This window comes from Urocitellus parryii, chromosome 5, assembly GCF_045843805.1.
Source record: "Urocitellus parryii isolate mUroPar1 chromosome 5, mUroPar1.hap1, whole genome shotgun sequence".
NCBI lineage: Eukaryota > Metazoa > Chordata > Mammalia > Rodentia > Sciuridae > Urocitellus > Urocitellus parryii.
Window position 1 is genome coordinate 91,087,564 of NC_135535.1, and position 13,665 is coordinate 91,101,228.

Sequence of the window (13,665 nt, forward strand, 5' to 3'; positions counted from 1 at the left end):
GGTAGGAGAGGAATGTGGGGAACCAACATGTTGTAACCAGATTTCCACAGTTAATGAGAAAAATGGATTCACGTTTCTGGAAAAGCACAAAAAAGCAACTAATCAAATTCCTCTAGAATAAGATCAGGAATAGGAGGAGGGCATCAAATCACAGTTCTAACCAAAGGAAAATGTTGGCTGTCCCAAAAAAGCCCCTTGTAAAGCAACTTTATTAATTTTTATTAATTTTTCAAAAAGCAGGTATTATTCATGTCAATAAAATTTTAGCACATGTCATTCTACTGCTATCGTTGGTATAAACAATACTTGAGAACAGTCTGTTTATTAGCCTAACAGCATGAATAGATTGACATTTGCCAAATTAATTTTTCTAGCTCACTCCTGATTTTCAGATTGGTATACCCAACTGTCTACCTGAAATCTCTATTTGGCTTTCTAACAATACTTAATCTACCAAAAACTGAACTCTTAACAATCTCCAATCTTCAATCCACATCTCCTTCCCAAATCCCTGTTCCTCCCCTTCAAAAGAATAAACAGCTTTTCCCCTTTAAAATGTTGAATCTCTATCTAGTTGCATAAATCACTAAGTTGTAAACTGTTCTTCCCCTCTAACCCAACAAATGCTGTGCAGTACCTCCAAAATCTCTCTCCAATCAGTCTGCCTTTCTCTATCTCTGTTGACATTCCCTTAATTCATCTACCAGAATTTCTCATTTGAACAAACGCTTTTTAACTATTTTTCTTTTCTCTCCTCTCATCATTCTCCAGGCACACTGGACTCCTTTGGATCCTATGAATCTCTTCAGCCTAGAAGACTCTTCCCTGGTAAACAAACTAATCGCCCATCCAGTTTCAGCTTACATGTTTATATTTTCCTATAAAATTATTAGCCTAATGTTTTGTTGTCATGGTGATCTGAGAAACTATCAGGGGTCGTGGCATACAATAAAAGCTCAACACACATTTGTTCCATTAAAGGACTTTTTCTTCTAAATGTATTCCATTTACCATTAAGCATATATATTTACACATAAATTATAAATGTAAATAAATAATCACAAGATGAAACTTAAATTAATAAATTAAACTCATAAAAGGAATGTAGTCTGGGACTGGGGTTGTAGCTCAGTGATTGAGAGCTTGCCTCACATGTGTGAGGCATTGGGTTCGATCCTCAGCACTACATAAAAAAATAAATAAATAAAACAAAGATATTGTGTCCATCTAGAATTTAAAAATATTTTAAAAGGAAATATAGTCCAAGTAATCTTATTATATTATTATTTTGAGATTACATGCTTATTAATAAAGTAATTTTGTAAATCAAACTATAACATAAGACCTTAAGGATAACTACTATTGACTATTGTAGTTAACTTTCTTTTGCTTTGTTTTAAATTTATTTTTTGGTGCTGGGGATTGAATCCATGGCCTTGTGCATGTGAGGCAAGCACTCTACCAACAGAGCTATATCCCCAGCCCCATGACTACTGTCGTTATTCTATTAAAACATTTATCCTATGTTCACCATTACTGGAAGCATTTAAAATTTCAGAGCTAGAAATATCATTTTTAATAATGATTTGTTTCTAAAATGGTTAAAACCATTGTATGAAAGATGAATTGGTATAGTTTTAATATTTTTTAATATTTACTTTTTTTAGTTGTAGTTGGACACAATACCATTATTTTATTCATTTATTTTTATGTGGTGCTGAGGATTGAGCCCAGGGTCTCACATGTGCAAGGCGAGTGCTCTACCGCTGAGCCACAACCCCAGCCCCCAATTTTAATATTTTAAACTGTCTCTAGATTCCTATATTTTTCATTTTGTACATTCACAATATTGAAAGTATCACTCATATATTTTCAAAATGAACCTACCAAGTTAAAAACAGATTTATGAAAAAAAATATATTTGGATAGGCTAGATGATAGAGGAAGAAAGGTGGGCAGGAGCAGAATTGCCCACTTTAATTTTCCTTTCCTATTTTATTTCAAAGTCCTAAAGCTATTAATATTAAAATTCTGATCTAGACACTTCTTTACTCTCAATTCTATTCATACCTGTTGTTTCTAGCAATGTCTCAAAACTGCATGTGAATGTCTACATTCCATTCAACACCCAACCAATTTCATTTTTTGTTTTTCACCATGACCCTGATGAGACTAGCAATGTTCTAAGAGATGACAGAACAAAAATGATGCTCCCTGCATGAAGAAAGATATACCAATATGAAAATAAGTTCTAAAGAATCTTAGAAAAACAAATAATAGTTTCTGTGAAAATTGGTCAGTCGTCATTTACTCATTCTCTCTGTAGAAGTTGAAATGCTTCATGTTTTTAAAAAACTAAAATGGTCTAGTCTCGCTTTCACAAAAAATGTGTTCACAGATGTTCCTTTATGCTTTCTATATCTCAGGAAGATAGAAAAGCTCCCTCCTGTCTATAATCATTCTTTGCCCACCTGACTACTCCATTTAAGTGTCAAATTGGGAGTACTGAGGATATAGCTATGTTCTCTCAGGGGAATTAAGAATGAAAAACAAGCTGAGGATGAGCTGGTTTAATTTTTCTACTTCCTAGTTCACTTTAAAATACTTATAATTCCTTTGGGCCCAAATCCATTGACAGATGCTTAAAAAAAAAACAGTGTTATAGTATGTAGTAGCATGTCAGTGATTCTCATCTCCTGGCACTCAATCTCATACATACTCTCATTCCACAGTAAAAAGATTTAACCTGTTATTGGCACCAAAACAGACTGGTAGACCAATGGTACAGAATAGAGGATACAGAGACTAACCCACAAAACTATAATTATCTTATATTAGACAAAGGTGCCAAGAACATGCATTGGAGAAAAGATAGCCTTTTCAACAAATGGTACTGGGAAAACTAGAAATCCATATGCAACAAAATGAGATTAAACCCTATCTCTCACAATGCACAAAACCAACTCAAATGGATCAAAGACTTAGGAATAAAACCAGAGACCCTGTGTCTTTACCCCTCACACATCAGATAGAGCACTAATCACTAGGGTATATAGAACTCAAAATAACCCAATCAATAAATTGGCCAAGGACCTGAACAGACACTTCTCAGAAGATGATGTACAATCAATCAACAAATACATGAAAAAAATGTTCACCCATCCCTAGCAATTAGAGAAATGCAAATTAAAACCACTCTAAGATTTCATCTCACTCCAGTCAGAATGGCAGCTATTATGCATACAAACAACAATAAATGTTGTCGAGGTTGTGGGGGAAAAGGTACACTCATACACCGTTGGTAGGACTGCAAATTGGTGCAGCCAATATGGAAAGCAGTATGGAGATTTCTTGGAAAACTGGGAATGGAAACACCATTTGACCCAGCTGTCCTTTCCCTCTCTTCAGTCTATACCTAAAGGACTTAAAAACAGCATACTACAGGAACACAGCCACATCAATGTTTATAGCAGCACAATTCACAATAGTTAAACTGTGGAACCAACCTAGATGCCCTTCAATAGATAAATGGATTTTTAAAATGTGGCATATATACACAATGGAATATTACTCAGCAATAAAAGAGAATAAAATCATGGCATTTGCAGGTAAATGGATGGAGAAGATAATGCTAAGTGAAGTTAGCCAATCCCAAAATAACAATGTTTTCTTTGATATAAGGAGGCTGATTCATAGTGGGATAGGGAGAAGGAGTATCGGAGGAATATAAGAACTCTAGATAAGGCAGAGGGGTTGAAAGAGAAGAGAGGGGGCATGGGGTAATTAATGATGGTGGAAGTTGATGATCATTACTATCTAAAGTACAGGTATGAAGACATGAAGTGGTGTGAATATACTATGTATACAACCAGAGATGAAAAATGTGCTCTATATATGTAATAAGAATTGTAATGCATTCTGCTGTCAAATATAAATTTAAAAAATTAAATATCTAACCTGTATATCTAACAGGGTATTGCAGAAATGACAGCAGTTGACTTCTGAGGCTAGGTGTGTGGTTTTTGTTTGTGCACTGCCTCCCACCTGTTCCCTGTCCCCATCATTCACCCTGGGTGAAATGCCAACCAGGATAAACTTGGAAGCAGACCCTCTAGTCTGAGTCACATCTTCAGATGACTGTATCCCTTAACAACATCTTAACTGTAATCTCCTAAAATAATCTGAGCCAGAACCACCCAGCTGAGTCCCTTCCATAATTCTTAGCTATAGCAAGTCTGGGATAATATGGTTTTATTGTTATTTTAATCTGTTAATATCTAAGATATAATAATTCATAATTTTTCACCCATCAAATGTACAAACAATTTGAAGCTCAGTCGTTCTAGAAATTTTAGATAGGAAAACACTTTGCCACCAAATCTAAGTTCAAGAAGTCAGATGGACATATCAGAAGTATGATTTTGGAACTCCATTTGTAAGAGCTTACATGCTACCGAAAAGGCCAGAACACTATTACAACAGACAAGGCACCTTTAAAATATTGATGAAGATCGTCATACAGAAGATGCTGATAACATGCTTGACAGTGAACCAATGAATAAAACAGGAATAAAGGAAACTATGATGCCAAAGGTGGTTAGATAACTGTTTATTTGTAACATCTCTTTCAACCACAAGAGGGCAGAAATGCCATATTGTTCTTCCATGACCCGATATTTAACATAATATTTTAAAAGAAATAAAACAAAAATTCTGTACAAATAGAAGGAAGAAGAAGGGGAAAATGCTTGCCAATAAAGTAGAAAGAAATTAATTTTGACTACAACCCCCAAAGAAGCTTTTTATAAATAGAATATAGGACATCAAAGCATGGATACAAATTCCTAAATGGTATTCTAAACAGGAAATAAAGCAAAGAACAGAAGTTAAGAACATTAAGCCAATTTCAAGGATAATACTACCGGAGCATAGGGAGCGTACTCTTTTTTCCTACTAATTAGAAATTAATTGATATTACTGTTTTTTAACTTTTTTTAAACTTGTTGACAGGCATTTATCTTATGCATTTATTTTATATGTGGTGCTGAGAATTGAACCAGTGCCTCACACATGCAAGGCAAGTGCTCTACCACTGAGCCATAACTCCAGCCAGATATTACTGTTTTATTAAAACATCTTTCTATAGAAAAATAAATTTGGTATTGGACTCATTCTCACACTTTCTTGTTCCACTTAATCAAAAGAAGTATCACTGCACCTGAAGGGAGCCACATCCACTGCAAATGCAGTGCCCAGAACAAAACAATCACCCTCTTGGTGGCTCATCTAACTCAAAGCTATAATTGACCAGAGAAGTGACAATGCCCTCTCAAATCTTATCACATCAAGTACTTTCTAACTGCTCTATTATTTTTAATGTTACCTTCCAGCAAAGTTTACTAAATTATATTTTTAAAACACCCATTATTTTCTACTGAATTGGAAGCTTACTCCTGATGACAAAATTAAAACCACTTTATTTTTTCTTCGTATTACTTGGCTAGAGACAGGGGCAACTTCACATTTGTATTTTATGGGGGCTTTGGCAAATATGTTGTTCCTATGGTTTAATGACCTGATTCCTAAATATAAAATTAGCAGTTGACAAGTACATTTATAAGCCTATAGAGACAGATAACAGATAAGATAGAATTACAACATTTGAAAAAGAGTATCTTAGTAAAAGAGGCTAACTCTTGATCAATCTAAAAAGGCATTAACAAAAATATCCCAATTCCTCAATTACAATAAATTGGTTTAAAGATGGCCATTAGTTAATGACAACCAAAGATTTGTAAGGCATAATGTTATATAGATTTAGTTATATAGGTTTAGTGTGCCCCTAAAAGTATGTAAGAATCTTTTACATCCTTTTTTCTTTGTGTGTGTGTGTGTGTGTGTGTGTGTGTGTGTGTGTGTCACTGGGGATTGAATCCAGGGGCGTTTAACCCTTTTTTATTTTGAGATGGGGTCTTGCCAAGTTACTTAGGGCTTTGGTAAGTTGCTGGGGCTGTATTCAAACTTGCGATCCTCCTACTTCAGCCTCACAAGACACCAGGTATATGCCACCACATCTGGCTCATCTGTATACTTTTAAATTTAAGTACACAGGCATTCTTGAGGGGAGAAGGATTCTTTTTGACCTGCTAAAAGACAATCTAATTCAAATTTACTTTAACAAAAGAAGGGAATTTATTGGTGCAAATTAAGTCTCTCACTGACCTCCTTCTATCATGTGCATGTTTCCCATCAATCACTTAGTTGGGAGGTTTGGAACAAATACTGACCAAACCTAAGTAGATTCACAAAGACTGAGATCAAGGAAAAAATTTTCATCTGAGCAAAGTATGGATTATATTCCTAGAGGACAAAGAGGATCGGCAGAGAACAGAAGAAATCTATGTCATTTCTGTATATCAAAAGCCCTCCAATAGTTTGAAAGAAGTTCCTGATGCCCCTCTTAAAAGGTAAGAAAAATGTTTTAAAAAAAGGCATAGACAAGAAGTATATTTCTAAAATGTTACCTTAAATATTGCACTGCATTTGCCTCTACTGACTATGTGACTGTTCACTTCTTCGATCAGTTTTTGTCTTCTGTCTGGCTTTCAGGATCTCCTTCTATCTCTGAGTTTTCAGGCATTCCTCGTGACCTCTCTCTTCTTTTTCTATTATATTCTATCTTATCTACTGCTTCTATTCAAATGACTAAAATAACTGGGACTAAAAGTCCTTTAAAAAATTTCTCTTCATTCTGTAATTCTAAAGACCAAGTATATACCTCAAAACCAAGTTGCCAATGCTGGGCCAGGTGGTGCATGCCTATAACCCCAGCAACTCAGGAGGTTGAAGAAGGTTCCAAGGTTGAAGGCAGCTCAGCAACTTAGTGAGGCCCTAAGGAACTTAGCAAGACTCTGTCTCAAAATATAAAATTAAAAGGGCTGTGAAGTAGCTCAGTAGTAAAAAGTGCCCTGGGTTCAATCCCCAGTACCCAAAACAACAATAACAAAACACATACCAGGCTGCCACATACAAAATATTCAAAACAGACATGATTTTTTCTCTAACAAAACCAACCTTTCCAGTCTCTTGGTCATTTATCTGAGAAATAATTTGATCCACTGTGCTTCAAGATTCAGCTTCAAGACATTACAACTTCTGTTAAGCTTTCCCTCTGCTCTCTTATTTTCTCCTCTCCTCTCTAGGCTGGGACAGGTGCTTTCATAGTACTGATCCATGGCATAGTACTTACCCTATTTCATTGTAATACTAGATTTCTTACTGAGCACTTAAAACTATAAATTCAATAGCCAGGGTATAGTTGTATCTTACATCTGTATCCTATATGCCAAGCAAGGTGCTTGGCACATACAAAGTCCCTAATGAGTGCTTAAAGAAAGGAAGGCAAGAGGAAAGGGGGTCATTTTTATTAAAGGCATGGTTTAATTAATTTTCCTAGTTTAGGGGCTGGGGTTGTAACTCAGTGGTAGAGCGCTTGCCTCGCATATGTGAAGCACTGGGTTCGATTCTTAGCACCACATATAAACAAATAAATAAATAAAGGTCCATTAATAACAAATAAAATATTTAAAATTTTTTTTCCTGGTTTAAAATATTTACTATTTACTAAAAGGAAAGACTGGCAAAACTCAGACTTGTTTGATTTACTAAGACAGACTATGGTAAGATACAGGCAACAAGACTTCCCCCCACTTTACAAAGCAAAAATTAAACATTAGTCCATGTGTTAGCACCCAGATATGCTTTCTATGAAGGTATGAAACCTTTCCTTGCAGGTACAGAGCATCCCAGGTACTGTGCCTTGACACACCAAGAGATTACCTAAGGAGACACAGCTAATGGGAACAACTCAATGGTTTTAACCTAAAGCACTTGCTTCTTTGTAACATTGATCCTAACATTTAAGTGTCTTTAATCCTTATAATCTGAATTTGAAAAATTCAGTATTTATTAGTTTCTGTGACACTGACCATATTACCTACTGACTCTGAGCCTAAATTTCCTCATCTGTAAAACAGGAATAATAGTTCTGCATCAATGTTATGCCAAGAGAAAGTGACTATGTAGGAAAACTGGTCAGTGCTCATAGGAAAGGAAGGATATGATCTCCTGGCCCTCTGACACTCACAGAGGAAACCAAGGCTTGCTGGAGTCACTAAATTAACATCCCCACCCCCTTCCAGAGTTCCTTGATGGCAGATTTCTTTAATTTATACCAATAAGTTATTGTTCATATTCACCTTGTTATACATGTATTTTGAAAATTTCCATTCTTATGACTCCTAAGTTGAACACAACTTTGTTGTTGAACATATCCTGATTCTCCTTTCTCCCCACTTTTAATCTCCTTCAAATCAATCAAGTTTTGATGATGTTTATTTTCACTATTTTTAAACTTTAATAAGAAACACTTTTGTTTTATTGCTGTTCATCACCCAACTTTCAAATTTGTTTTGATCACCTGTGATGAAACCACAAAAATGTGGCTATAATCTTCTTCCATTTTCTTAAAATTGTTCATACCAACACCAGAGAGTTGCAGTATGTATTGTTTTGAGTACTATTCTTACACATAACTTTAGAAACCTTATCCTATTCAATTTTACCCTTAACAATCATCGAAACAAATAGTAAAGTTAAGTATGCCATATTTCTGGTATTTTATTTATAGTTATTAAGTTGTGGTGCTTTTAGTTATTTATTATAATTTATTTATTATATTATTTAAGATATTATTATTTATTTATGTATTTATTTCCAAGCAGCAAAACACAATATTTCTATTATTTTTATTCCTGCTCCATTACTTGAAAGATTTAGTGGGGATCACAAGGCAACTAATTCATTGTAAAACAGGCATCAGAAATTTGGTACGAGGAAGAAAAAAAGGGCCTAGTAGCACTTCATCATCTTATGGACAGACAGAGTACTCAGATTAGGTTGGAAGTAAATTTCAACTTTCAACTTCCATTCTTAATTATAAGCAAAATTACAAATTACACATACATTTATTTTCTCAAAACTTCCTTGTTCCACAGAAATTTAGTCATTTATTTTTTTAAGTTTTTGTATAAAAAAGTCTGCAAGAAATTGAAGCTTTGCCTTTTTAGAATGATCAATCTATTAGAATATAGCACAATCAAAACTTTAAAATGTCAAACTACTTGTCTCACTGGCAATAAGAAATAAAAAAAGTAATAGCTTGGATGGGGGAAAACAAATGTGCTTCATAGCTCAAACTCTAGAAATGTTAAGAAAAGGTGCCCTCATCTGGCCAAATGAAAAACTATAACATTTTAGGTACATGTATTAATTCCTGCTCAAGAATCATTTTCAGGGCTTTAATTAGTATATTATAAAGCCTAAAAAGTGGGGGGAGGGGCAGTAATTCAATAGTACAAAATTTCTGTTGCCTTTTAAAAAGATAACTATTTGCTGCTAAAAACCACAGAATATAAAGCAAATCAAATAATACCTAACCGCTTTCCACTCAGACATATTAAAAAATACGAAGACGACTATAAATTGTTACCAGTCCTCTTATTTGCAAGTTATCATACAATGGAATGGATATATATTCTAATGACAATATACATTCATGACAGTCATGTTAATATCTAGAAAAATATTTTTGCAAAATTTAGAGTTCATATTTTTTTTCTGAGTACTTCTAAAAAACAATACACAGGTTTTCCTAAATGCTTGGGACTAGAAGTGTCTCAGATGTCATATTTTGGAATATTTGTATAGACTTTCCCAGTTTGGCAGAATAATGGCCCACCCACTTAACCCCAAATCCAAATGCAAATCCCCAAAACTGTGGTATATTAGTTTACATGGCAAAAGTGACTTGCAGATGTAATTAAATTAAGATGAGGAGATTAGATGGCAGATTATTCTGGATTATCTGGTTGGGCCAACATAATCACAGGGTTCCTTTAGAGTAGAATAGGAAGGCAAAACGAATCAAGAGGGAGATGTGGCTATGGAAGAAGGGCTGGAGAGATTTGAGGTTGCTGGTTTTGAAGATGAGAAAAAAGACCAGAAACCAAGGAATACGGGCAACTTCTAAAACTAAAAAAGGTAAAAAAAAAAAAAAAAAGTATTTTCTATAAAAGAACACAATTCTGACAACACTTTATTTTTGCTCAGCAAGATGTGGGTTGGGATTGTGACTTACAAAACCATAAAATCTGCATTGTTTTAAGCTACTAAATTTGTGGTAAATTTTATTGCAGAACAGAAAACTAACACTCTGAGCTAAACTCAGCTAATCCTCATATTGCTGAAGTAAGTACTACCATCAATTCTACTTTACACAAAAGGAAATAGATTTAAAAGGAAACTGAGTTAACTTTTCCAAGTTAACTTTTCTGTTAACTTTAAGACATGGGATTTGTCCACCTGATATTAACATTATGCAAGGATGATACCCATCTGACAGATCATTACCTCCTATGTGCAAACATGACACTTGTGACTTCTCAGTGTTCAGTTGTGTTCCACTAACTTCCAGCCCTACTCCCAATGAAATCTTCCTCTCAGTTACTGCTGCTTGAAATTATGTTCCCCATCTCTTCCCCTGTTCAAACAATCTTTGAATCTATTCTTTACATCTATCTTCTACTTTTCACATGTGGTCATGTGAAGCAGGTATGAATCACCTGGATGAAAATATTGTAACTCACTTCCTACCATTAGTTCTAGTCATATAAAGCCTCACCAGAAAATTTTCAATAGCTTTTCACTATATAATCACGTAGACCTAAGTTCCTTTAGGAATCTGACTTTTTCAAAAGAATCTCATCTCATCTTCTATATTACTATATACTACAAAACCTATTCAAATGTACTCTTCAGACTCAAACTTAAAATATTGCCACTGTCTCATTTCAACATCCTTTGTTTTACCAAGATATTACCCTAAAATGTTCATATCTACCCACCCCATCACAAAGCCTTGCCTTGTCCAGCTTCATTTAGCTTCAGAAATAATAATAATAATAATAATAATAATAATAATGCTAAAAAGGTGATATATTATTACACTTATTTTAAAAGAGAAGACTTTTAGGTTAGACATGTTGGGTTCAAATTCTAACTCTGCCACTTCTTTGCTTTGTAATCTACAATTATTTCATTTATCTGTCCTGTTTCTGTACTGGAAAATTGGGGAAAATAATAGTATTCACCATGCTGAATTGTTTCAGGGACTGAATGGATTGAAACATGTATAGCATGCAGAGTAGCTGGTACATAGATTCTTGAGTTTCACTATAGTTCTCTCCAAAAGTGGCTTACTTCCTCAATGTCAGTCTACTTGGCTGGTCACAAATAATTTGACTAATTATTCCCTTTTCTCAGGAGGCTGATCTTTCCATAGTACCAAGCTATATCTCTACTTCCATTCTGGATTCCAACTTCCAACCCTGGGTACTACAGTATAGGCGATCATCAAAATCATTGTTTCTCCTTTTACCATCTTTTCCTTTCTCCCTCCCAACCCATCTCCCAGCCCCCAAATCATACTTTTTAAACATATTCAAGCACAGATTCACTACATCTACTTAGATGTTGTGACTTTACTACTATAAGGATTCTGTGAATGGGTTAGCCCCTCACTGTTGGCCTCTCCAACCCCTCTTCCTAGTATTAGGAAAAGGCCAACAACAACAACAAAAACCCACCATGAAATACTAGCACCTACCCTAAAAACAAAAACAATCAAATAAACAAAAAACTATTATTGGAACCACTGGTCTTATTTTCCTACACAATTTTGTTTCTCCAAGGCAAGGACCATGTAGTAGTAATCATTTTCTCTTTCCTCCAAACCTAAACACAAACTAGTTTTATTTTGTATTAAGCTAATTAATAATAATTCAAACTGCATAGTAACAATCAACAAAATATCTTCTTTTCCATGCCTATCCCAACCACTAATATAAAAATGTATCCTTGTTTATGATTAAAATACCAGTACTATCACATTCTTCCAGGTTTTTAGTGACATTACCTAATTAATTATCTTTGATTACTGAACTAATTTATGCTTTTAAATAGTCAAAATAACAATGTTTTTCAGTATCACCATTAATTGAGTTAGTAAGATGCTAAGCCTTCAGATCCTTTATTTCAATGTTAAAAATTTAATTCAATGTTACAAAACAATGTTACAATGTTACAAAAATTACTATGTTTCACTCAATAAAACATTTCAAATCTTTAAAAGATAACATAGTACTATTGTTCAATTTCATTTAATGACATTCTTCTTTAATAATTTAGCTTAGTCTCAAATTTAAGTTGCCTGACAATCTAAGTCTAATTCAATGTTCATGTTAATATTTGTCTGTATCTATCAAATATTCTACAGTGTTCCATTTTTTATATCTAGTTCAGGTCATTTCAAGTAAAGAGGAAAATTGTACTACAGAAGGAGGTGTTCTTTGTATTTTATTTTCTAGAAAATAAAAGAATTTGAATTCATTTTTTGTTTATAGGTACTGTAAGATAACAAAGATTTGCATAATTTGGCCCAAAATGTGCTTTTAACTACCTATCTACTCATGTAAAACAAAAAAACAATTTAGAACAGTGATTTTGAACCCTAAATGTGCACTGTAAACTGTGGAGTTCTTTAAAATAGACCTCCAAGGTTCCTTACCACAGGTATCTGATGTGGTTGGTCTCAGGTGAGCCCAAGCCTAAATCTTGTTCAGTGGTTTTTGTAAGAACCACAAGTGTCAAATTCTTAGACATCAAAGGCAGTGACACAGGTTACATTCTAAATATCTTTAAATATCTAACAAAATCATTCTCTGCTTATTGCCAGTGTAATTTACTTTCTGTATTAGTCTACAAAACAAATACCAATATACTTTATTATTTTTTTATGAAGTAACCCAGGTTTCATATGCCTCAGCACTGGGAAGAAACCTCTCATGGGTGATGGAGTTTGTTGCACCTATAAGACAGTCTTGAGAATAAAAATGTCCTTGATTACTGTCAAGTGACCTAATCTTTCACAGTAAAATTTAAATCCCAATGGTGATTTAAAGTCTATATTCAGTTGTTAGCCCTTCTGGACTCAAACAGCAGACACACACAATAAATCTCAAGAGTGACAGTATGAAATTTGCTTATTACCTCTGATACTTCCGCTCTCTTAAAAAAAAAAAAAAAAAAGGCAAAGTGCATCCTGATACAAGGCAAAGAAACTAAGCATATAATATTAACTATGTGGGAGCCTGGGGTTCATGAAAGACTTTTATTTAAATATCACATTTTCATAAATGTATCATGTTTCATGCTACACTATTATTTTTTGCTCTAATTTTCACACAAAATAGTTATCATTGAGTTCTTTTTTTCATATTTATTTTTTAGTTTTAGGTGGACACAATATCTGTATTTTATTTTCATGTGATGCTGAGGATCGAACCCAGTGCCTCATGCATGCTACCATTGAGCCACAACTTCAGCCCTGTCACTGAGTTCTTAAAAAAAAAAAAAAAAAATAGACTAACTTTCATTTACCTTTGACCCAGAGAAAAATGTCCTGAATTTTTTTATATTTTCTAACACTTCATTCTTTTGTTAAATTGTTTTTTTCAGATTCTTCTCTATAGTGTTTAACCAATGCAT

The 13,665-nt window shown here is 34.0% G+C and overlaps 1 protein-coding gene across 1 annotated transcript in view; it reads right to left on the bottom strand.

Moving 5' to 3' along the window:
* Positions 1-13,665, bottom strand: part of Plekha5 (pleckstrin homology domain containing A5) — a 233,190-nt gene that overhangs the window by 151,415 nt on the left and 68,110 nt on the right. The window lies entirely within an intron of this gene.